Genomic DNA, 10261 nt, shown 5'->3' with positions numbered 1-10261 from the left:
TGAAGGCAATGCTCCCCAAATTCTACCAGCATGTTAAATGTGCTACAAGAGGAGTAACACGCTGGACAAGGTCTACTCCAACATCAAGCTGGGCTACAGAGCTAGACCACTACCACACCTGGATCAGTCGGACCATATGTCCCTGCTTTTAATTCCTGCATATGCCCCCCTCAGGAAAACCGCTCCTACTATTACAAAGCCCATCACAACCTGGCCTGATGGTGCTTCTCAGCAGCTGCAGGACTGCTCCGACAGGACCAACTGGGAGGTGTTTGAACACCGGGACCTGGAGGTGTTCACAGATAGTGTACTATGTTACATTAAAAAATGCATGGACACTGTCACAGTGGACACACTCATCCGTGTCTATCCCAACCAGAAGCCCTGGATGACCCGGGAGGTCCAGCGGCTGTTGAAAGAGAGGAACACCGCTTTTAGGTCTGGCGATAGGGCTTTATACAGCACGGCCCGAGCTAACCTGAAGAGAGGCATCAGAGAGGCCATATTAGACTACAGGAGGAGGATAGAGGACCACCTAGACAGTAATAACAGCAGGCAAGTGTGGCAGGGGATCCAGTATCTCACCAACTACAAGACCAACCTTGGAGCTGTTGAAGGTGATGCCTCGTTGGCAGAGGAGCTGAACCTCTTCTTTGCTCGCTTTGAAGTGGAGGCACCAGAGACAGCCACATCACACCATATGGTCCACAGCAGCTTAACCCTCAAAACAGAGGAGCATGAGGTGAAGCGCACGCTGCGGGCCATCAATCCGAGGAAGGCTACTGGACCCGACGGCGTCTCTGGACGCGTGCTGAAGGACTGCGCAGACCAGCTGGGTGGAGTCTGTACGAGGATTTTTAACCAGTCTCTGGCCCAGTCCACTGTTCCACCCTGTCTGAAGTCCTCCACCATAGTCCCCTTGCTCAAAAAAAACAACATCTCCAGCCTCAACGACTACCGGCCAGTCGCACTCACACCAGTGGTGATGAAGTGTTTTGAAAAATTGGTCCGGGGTCACATCACATCACTCCTGCCCCGAAGCTTTGACCCCCACCAGTTTGCGTACAGAGCGAATAGATCTACAGAGGAGGCTGTAGCCACAGCCCTCCATGCTGCACTGTCCCACCTGGAGCAGCCGGGGAGCTACGTGCGGATGCTCTTTGTGGACTACAGCTCTGCTTTTAATACCATCCTTCCCCACAAACTGGTGGACAAACTGGGGGACCTGGGACTTCCACAGTACACCTGCATGTGAATAAATAGCTTCCTGTCGGGTCGCAGCCAGAGAGTCAGAGTGGGCCATCACACATCCACGACCCTCAGCCTCAGTACCGGCTCTCCACAGGGCTGCGTGCTGAGCCCCCTGCTCTACACCATCTACACACATGACTGCACCCCCGCACACCACAGTAACACCATTGTCAAATTTGCGGATGACACCACGGTGGTGGGGCTCATCTCCGGGGGGGACAAGTACTCCTACAGGGATGAGGCGGAGCAGCTAACAGTGTGGTGTGAAGAAAATTACCTGCTCCTCAACACCTCAAAGACAAAGGAGCTCATAATAGACTTTAGGAAGAATAAAACGGACATGGTAGCATTGATTATCAGAGGGGACTGTGTGGAGAGGGTGGCGGAGTTCCGCTTCCTGGGAATCCATATTGAGGAGGACCTGACATGGAACGTGAACACCTCTGCGCTGCTGAAAAAGGTCCAGCAGAGACTGCACTTCCTGAAGGTGCTCAGGAAGAATAACATCACCCAGAGACTGCTGCTGTCCTTTTATCGGTGCTCCATAGAGAGCATCCTAACATACTGTGTATGCGTGTGGTACACCAGCTGCACAGCGGCTCAGAGTAAAGCGCTCCAGAGGGCTATTGACAATGCCCAGAGGATTGTCGGCTGCCCTCTCCTCACCTTGGAGGACCTACACAGTTCCCACTGTCTCAAGAAATCCCAGAACATTATAAAGGACATTTCCCACCCCGGACACTCCCTGTTTGAACTGTTGCCGTCAGACAGACGGTACAGATCTACAAGGACAAGGACAAACAGACTTAAAAACAGTTTTTACCCCACTGCCATAAAGGCACTAAATGTAGCCGCCAAGGAACGCAGGGGCGATACATACTAAGGGACTGTGGTACACTGTGAAATCCACAGAAGGATGTAGGGTTGGGTGTTTATGCGTGCTATTTTCATGATATTTATTTTAGTTGTTTATCTTTTAATATTTTACCTTGTATGTATCGTTAGCTTTTAGAAATGTTTGAATGGTGCACTGACTGGCTGACATTTTTAAATTTCGTTGTACATGGTTCATGTTACAATGACAATAAAGAAACTATTCTATTCTATTCAGACCTTACTGAAGGACCTGTTTCCATGCTATATGGCTTAATGACTCGATGGGGACATTTTGCTATAATAACCATTGTCATTCTTGTACATTTAATGTAATACATACTTTTATTGCAACATAGTTGTTGTTCTAACCGTTTAATTTTTTTCACTGTATATTTTTTAAACGTCACCCATTCTTTCTCTCCAGAGATGTTGCCTGTCCCTCTGAGTTACTCCAGTTTTTTGTGTCTGTCTTAGGTTTAAACCAGCATCTGCAGTTCCTTACTTACACACTAACCCACAACGTTGTATGTCTTTGGAGTGTAGGTGGAAACTGGATCACCCAGAGAAAACCCATACGGTCACAGGGAGAACATGCAGGCAGCACCCATAGTTAGGATTGAAAACGTGTCTCCGGCGGTGTAAGGCAGCAACTCTACCACTGCGCCACTAGGCTGCCCTATTTAACAAAGGACACAATCACATTGTTATGGCATCTATTGAGCCTAACATCCAGGCAATACTTACTGCAAGAATAAACTTTCCAAAATCGTATTAAACATTTATACAACCCATTTTAAACCAAAGTTGGAAGCATATCTCAAATGATTTATTCAGCTATTCACAGGTGTAAAACATATATATTTGCACAGGGTGACATTACCTGAAGTAAAGATGTTCTAGTTTAGGTAAGCATTAAACATTTCAAGTTCCAAGAACAAAGGGTGGCACAGTGATGCTGCTGGTTGAGCTGCTGCATCACAGTGCCAAAGGCCTGGGTTTGATCCTGACTTTGGATGCTGTCTGTGTAGAGTTTGCACATACTCCCTGTGAGGTTGCAGGTGGTTGCCGGAAGTTGCAGGTATTGGAAGCAGGTAGGGAGACTGACAAAAACCTCCGGGAACCGCACGGAAACCTTGGGCGGGGTGCAAAGTCTCCAGAGGTTTCTGTTCGGGTTTCCTAAGTCAGACAAGGGCATTAGGAACAAAGGACACTGTGGTCAAGGCTTGTGTACTATTAACCTGGTAACCAGTTCCTGAGATGCCTTTTATTATTACAACATTGTAATTCTGTCACTTGTCTTAAACCTCATATGATTACATTGGATTATCTTTTCCAGTGAAGAAATCCATAAGAAATCCCCCCCCCACACTCCCTCACTTTCACCATGAAGAAGGGTCGCGACCCAAAACGTCACCCAGTCATTTTCTACAGAGATGTTGCCTGATCCAGCACTTTGTGTCTATCTTTGAGGTTTAAAAAAAATTTAAATCCATCATGAAATATCCATTATAAATGTTGGAACTTATGCAACCTTTACTTGACCTTTCTCCCACCAATTTAGATCTGTCAGCAAGGTTGCCTTCTTTCTCCACGAGTCTGTTCTTTCCTGCTCAAATGTATTCTGAGTTCTTGATATTTACATCATTCAAATAAATTGATACTGCAATTCAGTCCAGTCATCTCCATAAACGTTCCACCATTTTTCTCTGCTATTTGCCGATTCCCAGGACAGATGTCATACGCGATAGGAGCAGAATTAAACCATTCGGCCCATCAAGTCTACTGTGCCATTCAATCATGGCTGATCTATCTCTCCCTCCTAATCCCATTCTCTTGCCTTCTCCCCATAACCCCTGACACCCGTATTAATCAAAAATCTATCTACCTCTGCCTTAAAAAATATCCACTGACTTTGCCTCCAGAGCCTTCTGTGGCAAAGAATCCCACAGATTCAACACTAAAGAAATTCCACCTCAGCTCCTTCCTAAATGAAAGTCCTTTAATTCTGAGGCCATGACCTCTAGTCCTAGACTCTGACACTAGTAGAAACATCCTTTCCCTCTGCCTAATGAATCCATGGATTCTAAAGCAGCCGCAGATGAACACATCCATATGCAAAGGCAATGCTACTTTAATAATTAATGTAAGGAGTGAAGAAAATATGCCACCAGAGATGCTGTTTTACAGAAATTGTTCATATGATACCTTACCGGTTTCCCCATGCAAAAATGAACATAATGAACTATCACTGGAACAGAATCCTTACATAATTCATATCAAGGTTAAGTTTAGATAAATAGATTTTTCTTCTATTCAGCAAAGATCTATCTCAGGTAGCTTTGAATTATTAATTTTCTCATAAAAAATTTTAGTTAATGGAGAAAAGGCTTCCGTAATAACCCTATTTTCATAAAAATCTCTTTTTTGCTTTGAGAAAATATTTATTCTTTTTCTTGTCAGAGTGCTTTATACAGTTGGCCTTCACTCATGTATAAATTAATTCTTGGCAATCCCTTCTGCCATCATTGTTGGCAGGCCTGTTTGTCTGCATGTGTGCTGCAGGGCTGCGGCTAAGCTTATCATCATCTGGCATTAACATTCATAAACATCCCCACTGCTAATGTTATCACTGCTTCTAACCTAGATATGGTGAGATTTATGTGGTAGTCTTCCTGCTAACCAGCTCACAAAATTCAACTGCATATACATATAATCAAACCATGGCCTTTGCAGAAACATGTGACTGCTCATTATTAGGTTGAACAAGTTAGGGCTTTATTCTTTGGAGCGCAGAAGGTTAAGGGGGGACTTGATAGAGGTTTTTTAAATGATGAGAGGGATAGACAGAGTTGACGTGGAAAAGCTTTTCCCACTGAGAGTAGGGAAGATTCAAACAAGTGGACATGACTTGAGAATTAAGGGACTGAAGTTTAGGGGTAACATGAGGGGGAACTTCTTTACTCAGAGAGTGGTAGCTGTGTGGAATGAGCTTCCAGTGAAGGTGGTGGAGGCAGGTTCGTTTTTATCATTTAAAAATAAATTGGATAGTTATATGGATGGGAAAGGAATGGAGGGTTATGGTCTGAGCGCAGGTATATGGGACTAGGGGAGATTATGTGTTCGGCACGGACTAGAGGGGCCGAGATGGCCTGTTTCCGTGCTGTTATTGTTATATGGTTATATGGTTATTAGGTAAATATGTTGGATTCTCAGCAGGATTATCCTCATTTATTTTGGTATTGCTTTAAGGATTGATATATTGATTGCTTTCCTTTCTCTTGTAATGTGAATTGTACTGTTGAATGCAATTAAAGAAATGGATCAGTAATATTCAGCTCAAAATATTCAGAATGAGGGGTGGCACATTGGCACAGCAGTACATTTGCTGTCGTGAGCACTCGCCCAAATAGTCGTATCTTTTTCCAGTCGGCTCTAGATTTTCAACATTTTGAACATTTTCTATGACGGGTGCCGGCAAGTCGCCGAAAAAATAATGTAAGTGGGACAGGCCCTTACCAGCGCCAAAGACGGGTTCGATTCTGACTACGGGTGCTGACTGTAGGGAGTTTGTACGGTCTCCCCCGTGGACGCGTGGGTTTCCTCCAGGTGATCAAATTTCCCCCTATTTTCCAAAGACGTGCAGGTTTGTAGGTTAATTGTCTTCTGTAAATTGTTGCATAGAACTAGTGTGGGGTGAACATAGCTATTGTGGACTCGGTGGGCCGAAGAGCCTGCCTCTATGCTGTATCACTAAACTTAACTTAACTAAACTAAACTAAACTTAACTTAACTATTGGCCAAAAGAAACAATGGGATGAACAGAACCCCGTCCTCTTACTAGAGCTGCTGTAGGGATGGTCAGCTGTTTCAAGTTCTGAAGCATCCATATCACCAGCAACCTAACCTGGTGATCACGAAAGTGCATCAACGTATTTACTTTCTGAGGCGTCTGAGAAGATTGAACGTGTCTACCAGGATTTGCTTAAATTTCTCCAGTTGCACTATGGGAATTATTCTGCTAAATGCGCCTCAGTCTGGAATGATAACTGCTCTTGTTTTGCTAAAGCCCCAGAGAGTGATGAACACAGCCCAGTCCATCGCAGTCTCACCACTGGAGGCTCCAGCTTATTGTGACCTATTCCTTTTCTCCAGAGATGCTGTCTGACCCGTTGAGTTACTCCAGTTTTTGAGGCTGTCTTCAGGTTAAACCAGCATCTCTAGTTCCTTCCTACACTCTCACCACTTCCTTCCATCCAGTCCATCATCATGGTGAGACTGGAAGTATCGTCAAGGGTGCCGGCCTCCCATTCTCTTTCATTTCTACTACCTTCTGGGAGAAGATACAGGAGCTTGAAAGCCTGGAAGTCCAGACTTACAGTATGAACTGTTTAGACACAAAATGTTGGAGTAACTCAGTGGGATGGGCAGCGTCTCTGGAGAGAAGGAATGGGTGATGTTTCGGGTCGAGACCCTTCTTCAGTTTCCTCCTCACAGCGATCAGACTCCTGAATCAATTCACCTCTTTCACACTCACTTCATGGGTGTGCCATGGCACTCTTACACTTAACTCTCCTTCATCCAGTTATTCCACTAATGCACTTTAAGTTTCTTTGCACCACTTCAGAATCTTTGCACCATTCTAGGTTTTGCATCTGCCAATGTATTTATTGTTGTATTCATCATTACTGTATATACTATTTATTCAATGAGCTTCATGCGAACAAGCAATTTCATTGCAGCCTGATGAATATGGCAATAAACTAATCTATTCTATTGTGATGAATATTTAACAAGGTGGTAATGAAAAAAATTATATATTGGGTGGCACAATAGAAATATTCACAATCGGAAGAAAATGCAATTGTCCCCTTTTTTAAATTGTAATTAAAATGCAACAGGGAAAATAAACTCAAAGTTTCATTACCATTCAGTTTCCATCATCCTGACACTTTCACGTGGCCCATCTCTAATTCTTTCCTTCATTTTATCGACTCTCCTATCTCAATCTCAGGAGATATGTTGGTGACCATATCATTTTATAACTGTACAAGTCGTTGGTGGGACATTACTCTATGGAGTTCTAGTTGCCTAGCTATTGAAAGGATACAAATAAAGTTGGAAGGGCACAGGAAAGATTCAAGTGGAGGGATTGAGCTATGAGGGGAGGTTGGATCAGATGGAGCTCTTTTCCCTGGAGATTTGAAAGTTGAGGTGTTACCTAGAGGTTTATAACCTCATGAATGGCATGGATAAGGTGAATGGTCTTTCACTCAGTGGAGGGGAGTATTATAAAGGGAGGCATGATTATAGGTAAGGGGGGAAAACAATTAAAAGGGAGCTGAGGGTTAACCTTTTCACACTTGAGGTGGTGAGTATATGGAACAAGTTGCCAGAGGACAGTGGAACAATTACATTGTTTAACAGCTATTTAGGCAGAAACATTGATTGGAAATATTTTAGTTTAGAGATACAGTGCGGAAACAGGTCCTTCGGTTTTCCGGGTTCACGTTGACCAAAGATCCCCGCACATTAACACTATCCAATACTCACTCGGGACAATTATACATTTATATCAAGCCAATTAACCTGTACGTCTTTGGAGTGTTGGAAGAAACCGAAGACCTCAGAGAAAACCCACACAGATCACGGGGAGAAGGTACAAACTGGGTACAGACAGCACCCATAGTCACCATCGAACCCGGGTCTCCGGCACTGCATTTGCTGTAAGGCAGTAACTCTACCACTGCGCCACCATGACCATCTAGAGTGCTGTGGTTTAAATGTAGCCAAAAATGGTGGACAACTTGGTTAGCATAGATGAGTTGGGACTGTTTTCGTGCTATATGACTCTGTGACCAATATCCATTGCAAGTCCAAAAACATGCACAGTTATCTTGTTCACACCTCATCCTGTTCAAACTCCATTTCATCGTCCCATTGTCTTATCACCAATGTGTTCATCCTGCAGATGAACTCTTCCACCGCTACCAATGTCCAAGCCTCTTCTCCTGGCACTTTCCCTTGCAACCACAGGAGATGTAACACCCATATTACCACTTATTCTTTTCCCACCTTTGAGACAACCAAATGCTCCTACTAGTTGAAGCAGAGATTTTACTTCGGAGTCATGTGAGTGACTACGTGAAGAATACGCCAGGCAGAACACAAGAGACTACATCTCAGACCATTACGTCAGAATTCCATCTGCTTCAACCTTCTATAAACTACTCCCTCAATCTAATTATTTCTCAAAGCAAATCTCCTTCACTTACATCTTATTCCTTATCACACTCAGCCTTGAAATATGTCTCAAACCTAGCATAACAAGCCATAACTCTTCACCTTTATGTCACATTCAGAGCTCAAAAATGTGCCATAGAGACAGAGCAGATGGCCTAAGAAGAGGCCCCTTATTCAGCTTCCCATTCTTCAACACAAAGCCATATCAAATACAATTTCCTCCAGTGCCATAATTGCTACAAACAATGACCTAAGCTAAGCAGGTTCCGGTTCAGGCCTCCATGTTTTGATTCATCTTTGCCTGTATGTATGTGTCTGTTTGCACTTCATTTCGGTTCAGGAAAACTTTAAACTTTTCTTTTGCAATTTACATAGCTTATATAAAAGTCACTTTCCAAGCGGATCTATTTGTATAATATTTCCTCACCTCAGGAAGGCCGTCAGCATCCATAAAGACTCCTCACACCCTTGTAACAGACTGTTCGAACTACTTCCCTCCGGCAGATGTTACAAGGCCTTCTACGCCCGAACCTCCAGACTCAGGAACAGCTTCATTCCCAGAGCTATAGCTGCTCTGAATCGGCCCTGCTGAGTGCCCCCCACCCCCCATGGACTGTCTCCCTCGGATGGTCATGTCGCACAGACACATCTGCACTTTAGTCTGTTTGAACTGTTTTGACTGTTTTACTGTTCTTTTTACAATCCAAGCTCCCGGGATATCTAAATCTAAATTGTATTAGTTATTTATGTTATGACATCGATTGGAAGCTGCATACCAAACCTCGTTGCACGTATGTGCAATGACAATATTATATTATTATTATTATAATTATTATTATTATTATTATTATTATTATTATTATTATTATTATTATTATTATTATTATTATTATTATTATTATTATTATTATTATTATTATTATTATTATTATTATTATTATTATTATTATTGGGCTATTAAAGATATCGGAGTCAGCGGATATGGGGAGAAGGCAACTGATTGTGGATTATCAGCCATGATCACATTGAATGGCGGTGCCGGCTTGAAGGGCCGAATGGCCTACTCCTGCACCTATTGTCTACTCTATTGTCTATTGTACCTGGACTTCCAGAAAGCCTAAGGTAAGGTCCCACATAGGATATTAGTAGGCAAAATTAGAGCACATGGCTTCAGGGGCAAGGAACTGAATGGTGTCAAGTTAGGGAAACGGGAAGTACAACGGGATCTGGGGGTCATTGCACATCAGTCACTGGTAGTAAGCATGCAGGTACAGCAGACAGTGAAGAAAGCTAATGGCATGTTGACCTTCATACCAAGAGGAGTTGAGAATAGGAGCAAAGAGGTCCTTCTGCAGTTGCACAGGGCCCTAGTAAGACCACACCTGGAGTATTGTGTGCAGTTTTGGTCTCCAATTTTGAGGAAGGACATTCTTGCTATTGAGGGAGTTCAGGGTAGGTTCACCAGGTTAATTCCCGGGATGGCGGAACTGTCATATGTTGATAGAATTGAGCAGCTGGGCTTGTACACTCTGGAGTTTAGATGGATGAGAGGGATTCGTATTGAAACATATAAGATTATTAAGGGATTGGACACCCTGAGTGAGGGAATTCCTCCTCATCTTCTTCCCAAAGGAACGTCCTTTAATTCTGACGCTATGTCCTCTAGTCCTGGACACTCCCACTGGTGGAAACATCGTCTCCATGTCCACTGTACCCAAGCCTTTCACTATTCGATGTTTCAATGAGGTATCCCCCATCTCACCTTCTCCTTGGACACGATATTTATCAATTTGTCGATATGGTCATTTGCAAAATATAATTCCGATTCTTCTAGTCCTTTTAAGTCTTTTCACCAATTGTTTAGATAGAATATTGGCCCAAGGGCAGATAAGGA

Source organism: Amblyraja radiata, unplaced genomic scaffold, assembly GCF_010909765.2.
Source record: "Amblyraja radiata isolate CabotCenter1 unplaced genomic scaffold, sAmbRad1.1.pri scaffold_1003_ctg1, whole genome shotgun sequence".
Classification (NCBI taxonomy): Eukaryota; Metazoa; Chordata; class Chondrichthyes; order Rajiformes; family Rajidae; genus Amblyraja; species Amblyraja radiata.
Note: the sequence above shows the minus strand (reverse complement) of the source record.